This window comes from Myotis daubentonii, chromosome 2 (assembly GCF_963259705.1).
Source record: "Myotis daubentonii chromosome 2, mMyoDau2.1, whole genome shotgun sequence".
Taxonomy (NCBI): domain Eukaryota; kingdom Metazoa; phylum Chordata; class Mammalia; order Chiroptera; family Vespertilionidae; genus Myotis; species Myotis daubentonii.
Window position 1 is genome coordinate 80,345,126 of NC_081841.1, and position 21,844 is coordinate 80,366,969.

The window sequence follows — 21,844 nt, forward strand, 5'->3', positions numbered from 1 at the left end:
TAGACAGAACCAGGACTAGAATCACTATTCAGTTCTTTTTTATTATGCCTTCCCATAGCTCAAATGCATGTGAACAAAAATAAAGAATAATGCGGTACACCATTGTGCACTAATACGCTGATTATTTTATAATCTACGGGGTCATATGTATTGTGGAGGGAAGCACTATGCCTATTGATTGCTCTAATTTCTATGTAATCATAGTGCAGTGTTGTTGTTTTGTCTTATAAATGATGGTGGTTTGGAACTGCTACAAATTGCTAATATTCCTGGATTCATTTGGCAGCAGCCTGAGGCAAGCAAACCCACAACAAGCAAATTAAATCATTACAGTAGTTTATCTCTAAGAGCTTACAGTATGAATAACAAAGGAATTATGGACCTCAAACAATTTAAATAGAAATAAAAGATACTATATATATATATTTATATTTGGGAGCCAAGCAGTTTAGAGCATATAATACAAAGGACAATAATGAGGAGAGCACACCTCTTGCTATAGCTAAAACACATGAACTTTGAAGTAAAATACAACAGCAACAACAAAAAACTACCTAAATGTGAACATTTTTAAATGCTCTTGATACCAAGGCCAAAAAGCTTGATAATCCCGCCACAAGGGCATTTCAAACAGAGAGTATGGTGTGGGAGACCAAACAGAGGCAGATGTAGAATTAATGGATCAAAAATTTTAGTTTATTCTTTTGCTAAAAGAAACATGCATAATGGCAAATAGAAGATGCCATTATTCTCTCGTTCTCTCGTGGACAGTGCTCAAGTCCAGTTAGCTAGTTTGTATTTTACTTTTCCCCTCATTCATAGTGTTCTATACTATACCTATCCCCTACTCAAGGCCAACTTTACCCACATATTTGGCACTTTCTAACTCATAGATTTAAGCTGCTGGTGAGGAGCTGTGTATAAGGTAAATAAATGGGGAAATAGCACAAAAAGAAATATATAAACTATGAAAGAAAAATTACTCATGACACTTGTCAAAGACAGTAAGGCAGACTTTATGGGGGGGGCTTATGAGATGGAGTTATGTGGTAGAAAAAAGATATTGGGTTCAACACTGTATAGAACAAAAAAAATATTTTATTTTTTATAAGAGGGAATTTATAGCCAAAAAGTGGAGGGGACAGTGTCACTGGATTGAAAATTACTAAGAGGAAACATCAAAAATTGTGGGTAATTCTGGCTAGACCAACCTAACAGGGCTCTTGCTGAAGGCAAACCAGGTGATCAGACATTACCTGGGGCAGGGTGGAGGACAATGAACCCAATTAGATATCCAGGTTGGAAGATCCTGGCTAAACTGACAGCTCAATTCTTGTTAAAACTGCAGAGATGCAGAGATGCAGAGATGAATACAGAAGCCCAAAAGTTAGGGGTGAGTTGAGAAGAGAGTTCAGAGGAACCTAACTAGAGTTTGGTCAGGAAAAGAATCTTTGTCAACACACACACACACACCAGGCCTCTATTCATTCAGTGCACAGAAACCTTTCAATGTGATCAAGTGCCAATACCTCGATCTTGTCATATTCACTCTCCCCATCCCAACCCTATTCCTATATGTACTTTTGCCGACTTTGACATTGTTCAGTGGAGCTTTCTCTGACCCCCTCGAGTAGATAACAAAGCCCTGGTAGATGCTTTTGTCATCCTCATATTTGTCTTTCACAGCATTCTAAAACTGTGCAAGTGTAGATAGTAATTATATGCCAGTGTGATTCCTTAATAAATATCTGCCAGTAGGTTAATAAAATACCTGAGTTTTCATAGACTGTAAGCTCCATGAGGGACAATGAAAGGTATTTTTTGATCAATACTGGATTCCTTGCACAGAATGAATCATTAAATAGTTGTTGAATAATTGATCCCTTTCCAATAACAATTCTCAAATTGAGATAGGAATGGAGGTATGGATAAGAAGTAAGAGAAATTAAAACAAAATGAACAGGTAAACCAGATTCATTCACCCATTTATATATGTAAAACTCTCAATACAATGTCTAGTATACTGGTTTTAAACCTAGAAAATTTTAATGATGTAGCCCTTTACCTCTTTTGCCATCTATTTAAGTTTATTTGCATGGCTTGGAGCATAACTTCCCTACTTGCTTGATTATAAAAATATATAGTTGCTGTATGTTAATGGATTTACTGTTATATATGTTGCTTAACCCTTCATCAGACATGAAATCCACAATATATGACCTTGCTTCTCTGGAAAAAGGTGGCCTGAGATCTTCATAACAGTAATCCATATGAAAATGTGATCCCCATGTATTCTCTACAAAGAACAGCAAGAACTCAACTATAGGTAAGAATGAAGTTTATCAACCATAAAGTATTGCAAAACCCATAAAGCATTAAGAAACCTAAACAAAAGGACAATAGGGAAAAGACAGGTAGAGAAGATAATTTTGGAAATCAAGGGAGAGGTAACTTGGGTACATAGCTCAAAAACGTGGGTTAAGAAAGTTGTACAAATGAATTTCAGCTTGAAAGTATTAGAATCCTATACTAATAAAAGAGAAAAATGGTAATTGGCGTACGACCGATACCTTTTTCATTGGCTAATCAGTGAGATATGCAAATTAACTGTCAGCCAAGATGGCGGCTGGCAGCCAGGCAGCTGAGAATAGGAGGCTTGGTTGCCCCAGCGATGGAGAAAGTCAAGGATCCCCGCAGCTGCGGGGCTCTGAGCTCCTGAAGCAACAACTCCAAAAGATACAATGTTTCAATTATAGAAGCTAAAAGATGGCGGTTAATTTGCATAATCAGGCTCCAAGCAGAGCGAAGCCAAACAGCCCTGAAGCAGCAGGGCAGAGAGGCCTCAGGGCCTGGGATCAGCGGAGGCCAGAGTCGGCCCAGACCCGCAATCAGGGAGGCGAGAGTCGGCCCAGCCCCGCGATCAGCAGAGCCTAGAGGCCCCCCAGCCCCGGTTATCATCCGAGCCGAGAGGCCTCCCAGCCCCGGTGATCAGTGGAGTCGAGAGGCCTCCCGGCCCCGGTGATCAGCCAAGAGGCCTCCCGGCCCGCTCCAGGCCCGTGATCAGCGGAGTCGGAGGCCCCGCGATCAGCAGAGCCAAGAGGCCTCCCAGCCCCGGTGATCAGCGGAGCCGAGAGGCCTCCCAGACCCATGATCAGCAGAGCCGAGAGGCCTCCCAGCCAGGTTATCAGCAGCCGAGAGTCCTCCTGGCTAGAGATCAGCGGAGCCGAGAGGCCTCCAGGCCCCAGTTATCAGCGGAGCCGAGAGGCCTACAGGCCATGGTTATCAGCAGCCAAGAGGCCTCCCGGCCAGGGATCAGGGGAGCCGAGAGGCGTCCTGGCCCTGGGATCAGCAGAGCAGCGAGGCCTCCAGCACCGGGATCAGTGTGACAGGGTGCGGAGCCCCAAACCCCCTGATGGGCCCTGCTCTGTGCATGACAGGAGTGGCGCTGCAACCTCCCTATGGACCCTGCCTTGAGTGTGACAGGGGGCGGTGCCCCAACCCCCCAATCGGCCCTACCCTGAGCGTGACTGAGGGTGGCATCGCAACCTCCCAATCCGCCCTGCTCTGTGCATGACAGGGGGTGGCCCCCCAACTCCCCAATTGGCCCTGCTCTGAGCCCGACCAGGGGCTGCACCTAGGGATTGGGCCTGCCCTCTGCCACCCCGGAGCAGGCCTAAGCCAGCAGGTCATTATCTCCTGATGGGTCCCAGACTGTGAGAGGGCACAGGCCAGGCTGAGGGACCTCCTCTCCCAACCCTGAGTGCACAAATTTTTGTGCACCGGGCCTCTAGTAATTAGAATAATAGAGTATAAGTAAGAACTAACACAAAGTACCAGTTTCTTTTATATGCATGCTCAATTGGAATCTTCTTTATCTACAATGTGAGTGTATATTTGTTCAATACATGTAAGGTTTTTCCACTGAAGAGGATCTGAATATGCTTCCTCAAAATATGCCACCTTGGCATGATGATTATTTTGAGCTGACGGCGATTAAGAAACAGCAGAAATAAGAGGAACTCTCTGCCCTCTCATCACAGTGAAGCTGATTGCCTTCCCCTTCCATACCAAGACGAGGAGCCTGACTCTTAACACTGAAGACTACTCAGCTCTTATCACTAAAGATGGCACCCCCTTGAGTGCATAACAAACCTTACTAAACAACCTTTATCTTCCATGAATTTCCCCCAGATTTTTACCTTTCCACAATTTACTGTCCCTATAGGCCCAAACTCCTTTTCCTTTATCTTGACACCTATCCACAATTTGTTGCCCTTTGTTAAAATAGTATATAAGCTCTTAATGATGCTAACCTCTTCTATGGATTAGCCCTTCTTTTCTGTGAGATCCCATGTGCATGCATAATAAACCTTTCTCCTGTTAATCTAGCTTTTCTAATTTTAATTATCACATACCAGCTACTGACCCTATGAGAGTAGAGGAAAATATTTTTTCCCAATATTATATCTTCCGTCTCTAGTTTTTCACCAAAAGAAATAGGAACCTTGTAAATTGCCATCAAGCAGGGTGTTCCTTACATTTTAGATGATGTTATTTAGAAAGCACTCTGATAAGTGTACATCATTCAATGCATAATTTATTCATACTCAATGTTTAGATATAAAGGTTTGACTAAGATAGACACAGTAATTGTCTTTACAGATCTTATATTCTAGCAGGGAGAGGCAGGAATTAGCAAAAATCACAAACTTAATCATTTCATAATGTTAGTTTTAATGCTACGAAAGATAAGTAGAGGTTATTATGAAAATGTATTACTAAAAGGCCTGACCTGGACGAGCAAGAGGGAGTGATCCATAGAGACACCTTTGGAGTTACAATTTAGCTGAGTGCCTGAAGAATGAGTAGAAATTAACTAACATTATTATTTGGCCAGACAGCAGCCAAATCCCTTTTCTTTATTCGGTAATTTCACCACTGAATGAGTTTTGGTAGAGACAGAGTCCATCCCAGTGGAAAGAAGTTAAAAATAGCACCTACTCATTTGCCCAACATCCTTTGCAGTTAAAATAAGGCCACATTTGTGTAGGCTGTACCTTAAAGACATAAATACAAAAGACTGAATTAGGAGCAAGTGATTCGGAATGAGCAGGGAATGGAGATGTTTGCTGTAGGTGTCAGCTGATGCGGCAATGATGGGTTGCTTGGGCAACAGGCTTGGCAGGATAAATAGCCACATATGGGGCTTGGCATTGAGGACCATGATGTCTGCATCGCAATGGGTCTGGAGTGATTTGGGAAGTGGTTCCTGGCTTTATGGCCACATGTTTTGCTCTCTAGGGCACTCCCAATAATTCTGCACATATCCTAACATTTTTAAATATTTTTCTCCTTCAATTAATTCAAGTTGTGCTTTGTCCCTTCAATCAAGCAAAGGAATGCGAGAGAGTGAACAAGAGATCACTAGTGGAGGTGGGAGTGAATATGAGCAGCCTGAGTTGCTGAGAGTGAGAATGTGACAGATCAGACTAGTGAGGTGAACAGGGACCACAGAGACAGGGCATGGAAGCCACAAAAAGGATTATTTACTTCACCCTAAGAGCAATGAGAAGTCAGTAAAGAGTTTTAAACAGGCAGAAGACATGATAAAATTTGCATTTTTAAAGGTCACTCAGTGATTGGAAACTTTATGCCAGAAATTACTGTAGCTGAGTAAAGAATAGGGATACAGAAATGCAGAGGCAAAGCTTTTTCTTTTGTTGTTGTTGTTTTTTCTTTTTTGAAATGCTGTGAAATAAAATAAATAGGCTTTGGCAAGAGGTCAGATATGTAAAAGTAGAACATTTTACGAGCATAAGTTGTTACTTGGTCAACAAAAGTGGATGACAGATGGAGTAATTTTAATATCCATGCATTGTTGGTAGGTCTGATTTGCCTGTGGTTTACTACACCAATACAGTGAGTAGAAGCACATGATGAGCACACAAGGCTGATATTTCCCCTGTTCTCTTAACCTACATGATTAAGTTCATATGCATTTCACATAGTTGTTCTTCAGTAGTGTATAGCATCATGTTACCTATTCAATATCAGCTTATATCTTTTTTTCATACATTTTGAAAATAAATGAAAGCATAAATTTGTTCTAGGAAATGTATAGAAGAAATTAGCTTGAAAATTATTTAGGTTGATACTTGATGTTTGTCTAAACAATAAAATCCAACTATTATTGATAAAAAAGAGAAATTACTTATTTGTACTATTAAGTAAAAATAAGCAAAATATTCTAATAGTTGAAAATTCTTTCATTGTCTCCTATTTATGAAGCTACAGAACTCATTCTTTCTTGGTTCTTTGGGTATTTGTGGCCATCATTGGAATCCAACGCTTCATTATGCTCTGTCATTGAGGTGTTGTTGTTGTTTTTTTAATTTAACTATGTACCTCCTCTTTATTTCCACAGAACCCCAAGCACAACTCTAACTATACTTGCATAGAGCATGACATTGTTGGTTTAATTCTTTGAGAGCAGGAATCAGGAATCCTTTAAAATGAGATGTAGCTTCTCTCACACTCATTGGTTCCAACAGCCTTAATCATTGCACTGAACGATTCAGGACTGTACAACTGGCCCACATACACTTTTGGTGTGAATGTAAATTGGTGCAGCCACTATGGAAAACTGTGGAGATTCCTCAAAAAGTTAAGAATAGGGCTACCACATGACTGGATATCTACCTGAAACATTTGAAAACATTTGTTGGGAAAGACATATGTACCTCTATGGACATTGTAGGATTATTATTATTATTACTAGAAGCCCAATGCATGAAATTCGTGCAAGGGGCTCGGCCCTCACAGCCATGGCAGCTGTCTTGGCCTTAGCAGCCCCAGCTTTGTCCAGAAGGTTGTTCGGCTGTTCGGTCTAATTAGGATATTACACTTTTATTATTATAGATTACTATAGGCCCAGTGCACAAAATTCATGCACAGGTAGGGTCCCTAGGCCTGGCTGGCGATCAGGGCTGATCAGGGCCTTCCTTCCCCCAGCTGCGGCTGCCGGCCAGGGCCTTCCTTCATTCTGCACCGCCCCCTGGTGGTCAGTACACATCATAGCGAGCAGTCAAACTCCTGGTCAGTTGAACTCCCGAGGGGACAATTTGCATATTAGGCTTTTATTATATAGGATTATTATTATGTATTCAACAAATATTTATTTAGGAATTGCTATATGCATGGCACACAGAGATTATAAACATGACTAGACCAACCAAATGTATCAATCTTGTGAATGAATGAGTTACTTTTCCCAGAAAGAGATGGAGGACTATAGGATAAAGGTTCTTGAAAATTCTGAAATACTAGTGGGGTAGATACTATACAGTAAAGCATTTCAGCAATGTTTACAAGAAACTAGAAAGCAACTTGTTTTTTAACATGGAAACAAGTCAAAGTTATTGCTCTTTTGTGGAGACTAAACCTGCACATGCATTTTCTCAAGCAGCTCAAGTGCCAGTTTCTCACCCAATATGTCATATCTGTTCATTAAAATACTGATGTCCATGCCTTTACTGGTGTGGTTCAGTGATTAGAGCATCAGCTCAAGCACTGAAGAGTCCTGGGTTCAATTCCTGGTCAAGAGCATGTGCCTGGGTTGTGGGTTCACTCCCTACCTCCTGGTCAGGGCATGTGTGGGGCACAACTGGTAGATGTATCTCCTCTCTCTGTCTCTCTCTGTGTCCCTCCCTGCCTCCCACTCTCTCTGAAAAGCAATGGAAAAAATATCCTCTGGTGAAGATTAACACACACACACACACACACACACACACACACACACACACACAAAACCTGATGTCCACGCTTTTTATCTCATTTTATCATGGCATTTTTCTTTAAGGACCCACTCATGTATGGCAGCTCCATGACAGGTAATTGTAATTCAACTACATCATTGCAGCATTATTTACAGTAGTCAAGACATGGAAACAACTGAAGTGTTCTTTGATAAACGATTGTATAAAGAAGATGTGTTACATATATACATATATATAATGGAATACTACTCAGCCATAAGAAAAGATGAAATACCATCATTTGTGACAGCATGGATAGGTCTTGAAAATATCATGCTAAGTGGAATAAATCAGAAAGTCAAGAACCATATTATTTTACTTTGTGGGATATAAAACTGAAAGCAACAAATGAACAAACAAGCCAGACAAACAAAAATTCATAGACACAGACAACAGTATGGTCATTACTGGAAAAGGAATCTGAAAAGGAGTTAACAAAGGGTAAAGGGGTTAAATATATGATGACCGAAGGAGATTTGACTTTGGGTGGTACACACTAAGCAATATACAGATGATGTATTATGGAATCATACACTTGAAACCTATATAATTTTATTAACCAATGTCACCCCAATAAATTAAATTATAAAAATACTTTAATTTAAAAAGAAATATTTTAATGATTGCAGAATGTCTGTGTTTTAAACTACTTACCATAAGCACCAGTGAATAAACATAACATAGATCTCAAATTTAATGAAAATAACACTTTTGACATTTTCTAAATTTATCTTAAATATAGGATCTATGAAATACTTTCAATAATGAAGTTTACTATATATATATATATTTTAGAGGCCCAATGCACGAAATTCGTGCAAAGGGGCTCCGCCCTCCCAATTGCCACAGCTTTGCCTCGGCCCTCACAGCCTCAGCTTCATCCAGAAGGTCGTTCATCTGCCCAGTCTAATTAGCATAATATATATATATATATATTTGCTCAATACATACAAATAAAAGAATAAAGTCTAAATATAACTGGAAGGTGTTTATCATTGAAGTTAATTGCCAGGCTTGGTATAGTTATAGAGTTGAAAGCCAAAATAAAAATGACTTCCATTTACTGTGGCAGGCAGTATCATATGGCATTTATGTATATTATCTACTTATATAAAAACTCTGGGTGTAACATCACCTCCCGAAGCTCGACCAACCGGAAGGAAGTCAGTCCCGCAGGGGTTGTCTTGGAAACGGCTTCGCCCTCCCCCAGCTGTTTCCTGCAGGGTGAGGTTTCAGGAAGGAACCTGCCCTCAGAGCGGAGCTTAGAAGTACTGAGTCTTGGGTCAGCGCCCTCCCCAAGCTGTTTTCCATGAGGCTTGAGGGAAGAACCCACCCTCAGAGCTCCAGGAGCGCCCAACAGCAGTCAGTCCTGGGTTGCTGAGGCGGAGGCCACAGCGTGGTAGAACTCTGGGTCTGGCCCAACAGGGGGCATGGCCGGCCTTCAAACCAGACCCCGACAGTAGGGAGGAGGCAGCCCCATTCCTCACAGAATCTGCTGTTGGATAGCTTGCTGTCAGTGGCCTGCCAGCCAGGAACCCCATTCACCTGCACCCCGGACCCTGACAGGAGGGATGAGGGAGCCCCGTTCCTCACAGAATCCACAGGTGGCCAGCTTGCTGTCAGGTGCCTGCCAGCTAGGAATCCTATTCACCTGCATATCTGTATAAAGTTTTAATACATTATATTAGAGGTCGTGGTGGTACTGTTTTACCCACAGAGTCTATAGGAATTGCTGCAAATTTACTTCTCTGTGGAAGCACCTTTCATTCCCAATATAAATTACCAAGTCCATTAAATGAAACTTCAATTTCTAGACTCAATATAAACAGTGAAGTTGCTAAAACTATTAAAAAGGCCCAACTTCTCATTATTGATGAATGCACCATGGCATCCAGTCATGCTATAAACGCCATAGACAGATTACTAAGAGAAATTATGAGTCCGAATGTTGTATTTGGTGGGGAAGTTCTCCTTCTTGGAGGGGATTTTCGACAATGTCTCAGTATTATACCGCATGCTATGGGATCGGCCATAGTACAAACGAGTTTAAAGTACGGCAATGTTTGTGGATGTTTCAGAAAGTTGTCTCTTACAACAAATATGAAATCAGAGGATTCTGCTTATAGTGAATGGTTAGTAAAACTTGGAGATGGCAAACTTGATAGCAGTTTTCATTTAAGAATGGATATTATTGAAATCCCCTGTGATATGATTTGCAATGGATCTATTATTGAAGCTACTTTTGGAAATAGTATATCTATAGATAATATTAAAAATATATATAAACATGCAATTCTTTGTCCAAAAAAATGAGCACGTCCAAAAATTAAATGAAGACATTTTGGATATACTTGATGGAGATTTTCACACATATGTGAGTGATGATTCCATTGATTCCACAGATGATGCTGAAAAGGAAAATTTTCCCATCGAATTTCTTAATAGTATTACTCCTTTGGGAATGCCATGTCATAAATTAAAATTGAAAGTGAGTTCAATATCATGCTATTGAGAAATCTCAATAGTATATGGGGTCTTTGAAATGGTACCAGATTTATTATCAAAAGATTAAGAACTAACATTATCGAAGCTGAAGTATTAACAGGATCTGCAGAGTGAGAAGTTGTTTTGAGTCCAAGAATTAATTTGTCCCCATCTGACACTGGCCTCCTATTTAAATTGATTCGACGATGGTTTCCTGTGATGCCAGCATTTGTGATGACTATTAATAAATCACAAGGATGCCGAAACCGGTTTGGCTCAGTGGATAGAGCGTCGGCCTGCGGACTGAAAGGTCCCGGGTTCGATTCCGGTCAAGGGCATGTACCTGGGTTGCGTGCACATCCCCAGTGGGAGATGTGCAGGAGGCAGCTGATCGATGTTTCTCTCTCATCGATGTTTCTAACTCTCTATTTCTCTCCCTTCCTCTCTGTGAAAAATCAATAAAATATAAAAAAATAAAAAATAAATAAATAAATAAATAAATCACAAGGACAAACTCTAGACAGAGTAGGCATGTTCCTACCTGAACCCGTTTTTGCACATGGTCAGTTATATGTTGCTTTCTCTCAAATTTGAAGAGCATGTGATGTTACAGTGAATGTTCTAAATACTTCATCACAAGGGAAGTTAGTCAAGCACTCTGAAAGTGTTTTCACTCTTAATGTGGTATACAGGGAGATATTAGAATAAGTTGAATCACTTTATCAGTCATTGTTTGCATCACTGTTGTTTTCATATCATGTTTTTGTTGTTTTCATATCATGTTTTTGTTGTTTCCATATCATGTTTTTGTTGTTTTTATATCATGCCTCTGTTGTTGTTATATCCTTTTGTTACTGTTTATTTATTAACTAGGGGCCGGTGCACGAAATTCGTGCACTGGGTCTGGGGGCGGGGGGGAGTGTCCCTCAGCCCAGCCTGCCCCCTCTCACATACTGGGAGCCCTCAGGCGTTGACCCCCATCACCCTCCAATCTCAGGATCGGCCCCTTGCTTTAGGCCCAGGCAAGGGACCCCTAGCTCCTGGGACTGCCAGCTTCAACCGTGCCCAGCTCCCATCACTGGCTCCACCCCTAGTTCCTGCTATCACTGGCCAGGGCGGAAAAGGCACCTGATTCTCCGATCATGGCTGGGGGGCAGGGCAAAGGCAGCCCCAGGGCCACCTTTGCTCTGCCCCCCAGCTCTTAGCTCCCCCTTGGGTTTCCAATCACTGTCAGTGGCAGGGGGCTTCTTCCTGCTTTCCCTTTCGCCTCCCTGCATTGTGCCTACATATGCAAATTAACCGCAATCTTGTTGGCAGTTAACTGCCAATCTTAGTTAGCAGTTAACTGCCAATCTTAGTTGGCAGTTAATTTGCATATAGCCCTGATTAGCCAATGAAAAGGGTAGCTCGTACGCCAATTACCATTTTTCTCTTTTATTAGTGTTGATAAATTTATATATTATTTTCATATACATTTTACTAATTTCCTTTCATCTCTCACACTTCTATTATAGAGAAAGGTCAAATAGCAATATTAAAATATCTCCGCTAATTAATTCCCTTTTAAAAATATATATATATTTTATTGATTTTTTACAGAGAGGAAGGGAGAGGGATAGAGAGTTAAAAACATCGATGAGAGAGAAACATTGATCAGCTGCCTTCTGCAAACTCCCCACTGGGGATGTGCCAGCAACCAAGGTACATGCCCTTGACCAGAATCGAACCTGGGACCCTTGAGTTCGCAGACCAATGCTCTATCCACTGAGCCAAACCGGTTAGGGCAATTAATTTCCTTTTAATGTGCAGGAATTTCGTGTACCAGGCTACTAGTTTCTAATATTTGTGATAGCTCATAAAGGTAGGCATTATTAGCTCCATTTTAGAGATGAGGATAGTGGTGCTCATGGCAGTAAAGAGATCTGCCTAAGAACACAGCCACTAAACCAAGCTCCAGACAAAAATGATTTGTCTGATACCACAATACTGTGCTACTCACAGTGTCCTGAGACCACTTTTTTAATACTCCAAATACCTAAATATTCATAAAAATGTTTGCTAAGTTGAGAGAGGACAGATCCTCAATTCTATGAGATAAATCAGCAAAAACAGCCACTTTGCTTCATTTCCAAACTTTCCCCGATGGCAGGGGTAAAATTCTTTCCTCTAAAGGCATCAAGCTGTAGCCAATTTTGTTTTGATTTTGTGTTGAATTTGTCTTTGTTTTTATAAGAAATATAGAAACTTACTAAATCTTCGCATCCACACTATAATGGTAACTGCACTGGCCAACTTCTTAACCCAGATGTTCTGCCTAACATGAATAGTTCTGCAACCCAGCATGGAATTAAGATTTTTCCAGGGGCAATCCCCTTAGACAATTAGAAGCAAGTTCTTCATGATTTTTCTCTCATATTACATGCTGCCAGATGGCAACAAGAGTCTACCCAGCAGAGCATATGGAAAACTTGCCATGCATGGGAAAACATTAAAGAAAAAATATGGAAACAAGAGATGCTGCCATTGCTCATACCACTGCATAAGAAAGTTACTTGCCACTGGTGCCAAAGCATAAGTAGTTGAACATATCTCTAATGTGTGATTTCAATTTTACATTTAAGTTTGGCTTACCAAGCAGTATTAGTCCCTGTTTGAGTGCCAATTGGATATTTTTTTTTTTTTAAATCTAAGCAGTGGTCTGGCATGGCTAATTCAGAATGTTATCTGCCTCTTGCCTTAAAAAGCCTCTTCTATTTTTAATCTTCATTTACATCACCATTGAATTAGCTCTTAGAGTAAATACTTTCTAACCATTCTCAATTACCCCTTCACCCTTTCCTTCCATATCTACACACAAATTTCATGGATTTTACTAAGGGAATACCGTTGAATCTTGTTTCTCTTTTCCATTCTTACTGCCCTTATGTACAAGAACTTAGCTCTTGCTTGTGAAACTGCAATAACTGTCTCTGTTTTCTCCCCTAAACCTTGACAGCAAGCTTCAAAACTTCATATGTCAAATTTGCTGAAGGTGTTAACATCATACATAGTTTTATGCTTAAAAATGTCGAATTTAATGCAAAAAAGAAGAGCATTTGTGGGAAGTTTTAATTCATTACTTTATTTTGAAGAAAAAGTTATCATATACTTCGGGAAGCTTATGGTGAACATGCTCCATCTCAAGATACTTGTGAACGCTGGTTTAAATGCTTTAAAAGTGATGGTTTTGATGTGAAAGACTAAGAACGTCCAGGTCAACCAAAAAAGTTTGAAGACCAACAGTTACAAGCATTATTGGATGAAAATGCGTGTCAAACTCAAAAACAACTTGCAGAAAGATTAAACATTGCTCAGCAAACAATTTCTGATCATTTACAAGCAATGGGAAAGATTTTAATGGAAGGAAAATGGGTGCCACATCAACTGAACGAAAGACAAATGGAAAACCGAAAAGTCATCAGTAAAATGTTGCTTCAACATCATGAAAGAAAGTCTTTTTTGCATCGAATTGTGACTGGTGAAAAAAAGTGGATTTATTTTGAGAATCCCAAATGCACAAAATAATGGGTTGATCCAAGTCAACTATCAACATCGACTGCAAGGCCAAATTGCTTCGGAAAGAAGACAACGCTCTGAGTTTGGTGGGATCAGGAAGGTGTGGTGTGTTATGAGCTTCTAAAACCAGATGAAACCGTTAATAGTGATCGTAGGTTACCGAAAACAAATAATCCATTTGAACCACGCTTTGATCGTGAAACGACCAGAATGTGCCACAAGACCCGGCAAAGTAATTTTGCTTCATGATAATGCACCATCACACACTTCAAAACCAGTTAAAGGCACATTAAAAGATCTTGCCTGGGAAGTATTAACCCACCCGCTGTATTCACCAGACCTTGCTCCTTCAGATTACGACTTGTTCCAATCAATGGCACATGCACTTTCTGAGCAGCACTTCAAAACATATGAAGAGAAAAATTAGGTCTCTGAATGATTTGCCACAAACAAGAAAAGTTCTATTGGGACAGTATCCACAAATTATCTGAAAGATGGGGAAATGTGTAGCTAGCGATGGACATTACTTTGAATAAAGCACTTTTGATGTTTCTCTTGAAATTATCGTGTTTTCTTTGATTACAAAATCCGCCATTATTAACCGGTACATCTAGTATACTATTTTAGGACTATCCAATTTTCAACACATATAGAGTTCTTTAAAGAGGACTTTGGAAACTGTAAGAAAAGTTATTTTGGAAAAAAAATAACAGAAATATGGGGAAAGGTTTATATATGCAATACTGCATAATAATTTGTCACAAATGAAATTAATTTATTTAAAGGAATCCCAAAATTGTTTAATATCAAAACATTCTCAGAAGACCTAGGTCTAGGTAGTTGTGACTGGAAACAAATTCTTTCTTGATCCTCTAATCTTATCACATATTTTCTCATTGCCCTTTTATTTAATACAACAGTAATCCTTGCAAGTTGGCTGCTACAGATTGCTAGAATCCTTTTGAATTTCAGATTCAACTTCAAATTATGTGTTGAATGTTTACTGTGTATCATACTCTATGCTTACTGCATTTACATATCCATCGATCTTTAAGAGGCTAATTTTTTTCATTACTAGTCTTTATTAGTAAAAATTTTTTTCCATTCCAGCTCTTATTTTGTTGTTTCTACTGCATCACTCTTGCAATACTGCCTCCTGTGTGACACTACCTTATACTGAAAATAGTTTCCCTCAGACTCCCACCTTTTTGTTTTTGTCCACAAGAGCTTTCAATGCTAAATCATTTTGCTTTGGGCCATCTTCCTCCCACCCCCATATTAATTTTAACCTTCTTAATCTTCCAGAAACTCAGGCACGGCCACATCCCCACATGGTTCATGATGTTACTGTAGTGATCATTTCATCATTTCTTGTCTGGCTACACTGGCTCACCTTGTTCCTCACCAGTAATCTAGCTCACATTACTTATATCCTATCCTACAGCCTGCTCTGATAGCAGCCCCATCTCAAACATCAAAGGCGCACTATAATTATTAGATAAGCCCTGAAGCCCTTTTTAAATCCTTTAAATTCCTCCTTATTTTATACTAATCTCTTTTAATACATAAATTGCATATGTATCTATCAAGTTTCTAATTTTCTTAGCCCATTTTCAGATAATCAACATTATTATCAGTTTTTAATAATTGATGAAAGTAATTGTCCTAAAGGAAGAAATTATAGACACATTTTACATGCATTATTCATCCTTTATAGTTCTGGGTGAGTCTTGAGAAAGAAATATATTGAGTCACGCATAGAGGAAAGGAGGGAAAACACGCCAGTGCTACATCCACCTTGTGGCCACTAAAACAGCTATCACAATAAATAAATATCTTTGTCTTCTTTATCTACTCAGCACAAGTCTCCGGCAGAGCTAAAAAGAGATGTTCATGGTTTATATGTAGACATTCCACAACTGTTCAGGGTACGTTCTTTATTCTGAGAAAAATATCATACAAGTAAGCTTTATCAAAACCCAATATTTTTTGACAAATATATGAAGCCCACTATTTGTGAATATAAGTATTTTCCTAAAGTTTGCTTATAGCATGATTATTTGAACCTTCACTTCCCAGGAGAATTCATGTTATAAGTTTGTCTACACCTGACAAAAGTCAATTTCACTACAATGGGCCTAAAACTAAAACTAATAGCATTGGTTCGACTCCAGAAAGCCCCCATACATTTCTTTTTCATGGAAGCACATATTTCAGGTTAAGATTCAGGTGACAGAAATGTATATGCCCCTGCCAAAGTACTGGCAGCAGTTAATGTCAGGGGAGACAGGCAGCAAGTAGATGATCCTGGGCTCCACAACATTTGATCTCTCAGCATATGCAGAGTAGAAGGGAACCCTATAGATTAAGCATCCCCAAGAGTTATAAATTAAGCAACAAATGCTTAGAGGCAAGCTTTCCTGATATTGCCATCACTCTAACAAAGATGGATCACACATCCACATGTGTATGCAGAGATAAGAGACAAGAGAAGCTTTTCTATTTGTCATTTCAAGGCAGTATTTTTTTAAAAAACATTTGTAAAATTAAATTGAAGTTCCTAATCCATGAAATGCAACTTTAGAAATGATAGATAATAGATGATAGATAGATAGATAGATAGATAGATAGATGATATAGATGATAGATAGATGATAGATAGATAGATAGATAGATAGATAGATAGATAGATAGATAGATAGATAGATAAAAGAGAACCACAGGTCAAGTAACTGTCTTTTCTTCTATCTTTATGCTTCTAGGTTTTAATTTTATTTTCAAAGCTCAACTCAACTGAAATCTCTCACAAAATTGTAAGAGAAATAATTGTATCTATGTGATATTAGTTATTTATGTGCATGACCTATGCCCTCATGTATAATTTTTGTGTGTGTGTGTGTGTGGACAATGTGATGTATAATTAACTTTCACACATGCCAATAAATCAATCAATATTTCTGAAAAGAATGAGCATCTGAAAAATATGAGCAAATCAAGTATTGTTTTGTTTTTAAATATTGGTCCATAACAGAAACATGGTAATCAGGATTTTCTGCCCATGTAGTACTCTTTCAGAGTACAAACAAATCACTGTTACAGTTGAAGTTTTATTTAAAAATAAAATTCTACTTTCTAATAAGTTCTAATGTAGCAATTTTAATCTCCAGAGATGCTTTGATAAACAAGGTTGTGAAGAGTTCTCTAAGAAATATGGAGTTTATATGTTTGCATTTACTTGCAATTATAAAAAAGACAACTTTGGGGATGATAATAAATCTCTAACAGTTTTAAAGAGAATTGGAAAAAGAGTTAAATACAATTTTTTTCTCAACCAGTATGTGTAGAAACTGAGTTTATTACTTATTTGCTATTTATAGCATTAAATGTAAAATCAGAACGAGACAGGAGGCAATAACTCAATGTTAGGCCCCCAACTCATAGAGAAACCAGACTATAACTATTGAAACCATAACAGAACATGAGACATGAATTCAGTGACAAAATGCAATATAAAGTCACAGCTCTATTTGTTTTTTGATAAAATAAAAACATCAGGAATATTTCATCCACATAAAAATATGAGCAAAGAAATGCTATAAGCATTAGGTCATTACAAGTTGTAGCATTACCAAATCATACACTAACCACTGTCAATTCCTCACTTAGACACACACACACACACACCCCAAATTGATGAACACAAAATGTGTAATACAAAGAACAGAGTTCATGATGAGAAAATATATTAATAAAATAAAATACACATATATTTTGGTGTAGAAAATTTATTTGACTTTTTCTCAATCTAGGCCATTCAGAAATTGATTATCTAATTTGGGAATTATCCAGAAAACTCCTTCCTTATTTACTTTGGCACTTCTATCACAAACTGAAAAAAGGAAAGTGGAAAAGGGATGTAATTCCACTTAGTTTCTTTGCAGCAAATTTGTTACATACTGTTGGGAGGGGAAATTGAAACTTATAATTAAATTAGTGTTTCTGATTAGCAGTGGATTTCATTTTTTTCTGACTCTGAACTCAATTATCGTAGATAATTGAGATCCATCTTTATGGCATTAAGAAAAATGCTTCTCATCAGACAGAGTCAATTTGGAGGAGGGAAGAAAAGTGAGGAAATTGAAAGCCAGACAATCTATCTCTAGTCCTCCCACTCCCACTCTGGCCCAGCCCCACCATCCTCACTCTTCGGAGGCTGCGCGAGCTTCCTCCTGTACACCAAGTGAGAAATGAGCACGATAAATATCCTCTGGACACGTCAGGACTGTGGGTTACCATAGAAGCAAAGCACGTCAGGTGTACTGATGTGATGTGTTTGGAATTGGAATTAACCTAAAGAACCTCATGCTGTTTCTTTCAGATTAAAAAAAAAAAAAAAAAAAAAAAAGAGCTTGCAAGCTTGCCAGTAAATATATAGCTGCAGGGCTTAGATTAAAATGAAAGTTTTTAGATTGTCTGCTATGGAAACAATTGACAGAAAAACCTTGCACTTATAACACCCCTACTAAAAGACCTGTGAGCATTAAGTTAGTTGAAGAAAACCTAAAACTGTCAAGAAAGCAACTTTATGACCATAAGCCCTGTCTTGCAGAGAAATCCTACAATGCTTTCATCAAGGACACCGTTTTCTCAGATGTTCTGTGAGCCATCCCACTCTGGCAATTATCTGCTGCTGAGTAAGTTATTTGCATTTTATTCAAGGATATCCCCCATAAAGCCCAACCAAGATGACTAAAGCAGATTACTTCTCATCAGTATTTTTTGAAAGTAATACATAGCAAATTCCACTTACCCCCTACATTTTATTTCTAGGAAGGTTATATCTAAATCTAGAAGTTCCTGTGGCATCTCCAAGGTCAAATGACACTTTGTAGAACAAGAAATTAATTTTCCAAAAAGGGCTACAGTAGGTTTTGGTTCCTCTGGCGTTTATTTTTTAAGGTTTATCTAGCTGGTGACATTACCCTGAAAGATATTTATTGTAATAATATGACTCACTTCAAGAATTTCAGAGTTTTCTTTATTGTAAAACAATTTAAATTATTTTAAAGGTCACTTATTTTTAAAATGGAAAGAATTATACAGTTTATAACATAACCAGAATAACAGCCCAAAGCATTTAATTTCCAACCATGCTAGATAATACAATTTACTGAAATTTATTGTAATTATGCCTCTGGAGTAGTCATTGGTGAGCTGATTAATAGCTAAATTTATAACCATTATGATTGCAAATCTCTTTGAAAATTTATTAAATGCCTTTAATATGTCTGCTTTAATATAGTAGGCAGCTAAGTTTTATGTACTGGACACTATGCTAGGACATCTACTTGCTAAGTTCTCTAATTGTTAAAGATATATTCTTTCCTTCTATTTTTCCTTCTTCCCTTCCTTTGTCCCTCTCTCTTTTACTCCCATCCTGTCTTTCTTTATTCTGTCTTTCATGCACATGTTTAAATTTTAAAATTACAGCTTCTCATCAACCATAGTTTACTTATTAAGACTTCACTGCATGACCTGTGTTTCTCTATATCTGCCTATCCTAAACTATTATATTATTAACTTGGTTTAAAGCTAATTAGTTCCCCATCTTTAATGACCCACCCTAAACAACTTCCGCTTACACAGCTAAGAGCTATAACTAGTTCATTTCTGACCTTTCCTTTCTATAATATTGACAGTACTCTATCAAGGTGGCATACTTCTTCACTGGAAAAAGTTCTAGTAAACTTACCCTTTCTCTATTAACAACTTAGTTGTCTGGTGATATTTTGCAGAATTCGACAGCTCTTACTTTATTTCCTTGGCTATCAATCTCTCATTCCCCAGTGTGATTGCTCTCCTCAGCCCTAAAAGTGCCAATACTTCCTCCTTCTCCATTTCCCCCCTAAAGATTACCTGCTTATTTTACTTTTAAAAAACTATAATAAAAATATAACTTTCACAGTCTCCTTCCACCAAATCTATCAGCTTACCTGCACCCACCTGAAGCCAAATTTTTTTTTTTTTGGTCTTTTTCAGCTTTCTACTTATTAGAGCAGATGTTCTCCACTCTCTCCCCAGGCCTCTATCACCCGTTTTGATTTAGGGAGCTGAGTTGGGAGCGAGGGAGATCTTACAATAGTGGGAAGAGACATTAGTCTGAACTTAACTCCCTGGAACAATGGGTGGTAGGGTTTTGAAGAGCTGGGGTGAAGGGATTTATGGCCATCTGGGTATGCTAATTGGCCTCATCCAAAGGAAAAGAAAACTTTCTCTTATCTTCCCAACAGGAGGTAATTTTACAACTGGGAGCAAGTAGCCCATTGAAGTTAGGTTCCCACTCTCCCACAGAAATAGGAAGGTAGGGCACTATCTTTCTTGGTTACATTTCAAAGGGATACATCCCAAGGCCTTGAGAAAGACATCCCTGAGTTGTAAAAATGTCTAAAGACTTTTATTAAGATTTGCACCTCAGCCAAAACAGGTTTGGCTCAGTAGCGTCGGCCTGCGGACTGAAAGGTCCCAGGTTTGATCCCGGTCAAGGGCATGTACCTGGGTTGCGGGCATGTACCTGGGTTGCGGGCATATCCCCAGTAGGAGATGTGCAGGAGGCAGCTGATCGATGTTTCTCTCTCATCGATGTTTCTAACTCTCTATCTCTCTCCTTTCCTCTCTGTAAAAAATATATTAAAAAAAAAAAAAGGTTTGCATCTCAAAGGGGCAGAGAAAGAGTTTACAGTCACAAGTTTTCTAAAGTAAATACTCTATGAAAAGTGAGGTTAGGGGCTTAGACTCAGGAAGAAGCTGGGGGAAACACCATGACCATCTTGGTTATAAGCCAAGAAACTTCACATTATTAAAAACTCCTTCTAAAATCTTTATTATCCTCCTGTGTCTCCAGCTACTTTAGAGAAAAATCCCTCCTGCCTATATTCAGTGCCTCCACATTTTCTTTTCTCATTTACTCTTTAATAACTTTCCTCTGAAATATTTCAAACATGCAGAAGAAGCATAATGTATATATCAATATATAAAAAGCAATAAAACCCCTTATACACACCACAAATTTTAAGAAATAGAACATTTGCAATAAAATGTTATGTAAGCTCCCTTTGAAGTGTCCTACCCCACAATGCCTTACTTCCTACCCTAATCAGACTAGGCATTATAATGAATCAGGTTTTTCATAACTTATTTGTTTTTACCATAAATGTGTACACCACTAAATACACTGTATATTTTTAGAGTTTTTAACTTTATTAACATATCAGCTGTCGAGTAAGACTCCCTCCACGTTCTGCATGGAGTAGGGTTCGGTATCTGAAAGAGGAGCCACACAACAAATGAGAGAAAAAGACACGAGATAATTTTGCAATATTGGGGGACCAGGCGGCAAGTCCCGAAGGACTTCCTCCCATGCTCAGGCCGCTCCAATCTTTTATTGATCTGGAGTAGCCCTTAGGGTAAGGAGGTTTCAAGGACACACAGATCAGCAGACAATTTCCAGGAATAGACAAAGTATCTGATTAGCTCATCAATAGATTTCTGGGAGTATCTGATTAACAATAATCAACAAGGATCTACATAAGTATCTAAGGAATTAAGTGAACTAAGGTGGGGATGCTTCAACTATTATTACCTAAATTAACTGAGTGGTTCCTAGATTAACTGGGTGGTGCACAGCCCTGACCTTTGCTAGGACTTTCAAGCCCTGACCTTTGCTAGGACTTTCAAGCCCTGACCTTTGCTAGGACTTTCAAGGGCTACTAGCTTTTGGGGGGTCTCTGTCTAAACTCAGCTAGTGAAGACAATGAATGGACTCCAGCAATCGGCCATATATATTTTTCTATGTCATGCCTATTTATATTCATTATTATGATTTTCAGATTCACTCATAAAGATGTATGTATCATGGTTCACTAACACTAATTTTCACTATCTATTTATACACATATCTACCTGTGAGCATTGGAGTTGTTTAGGGTTTTTAT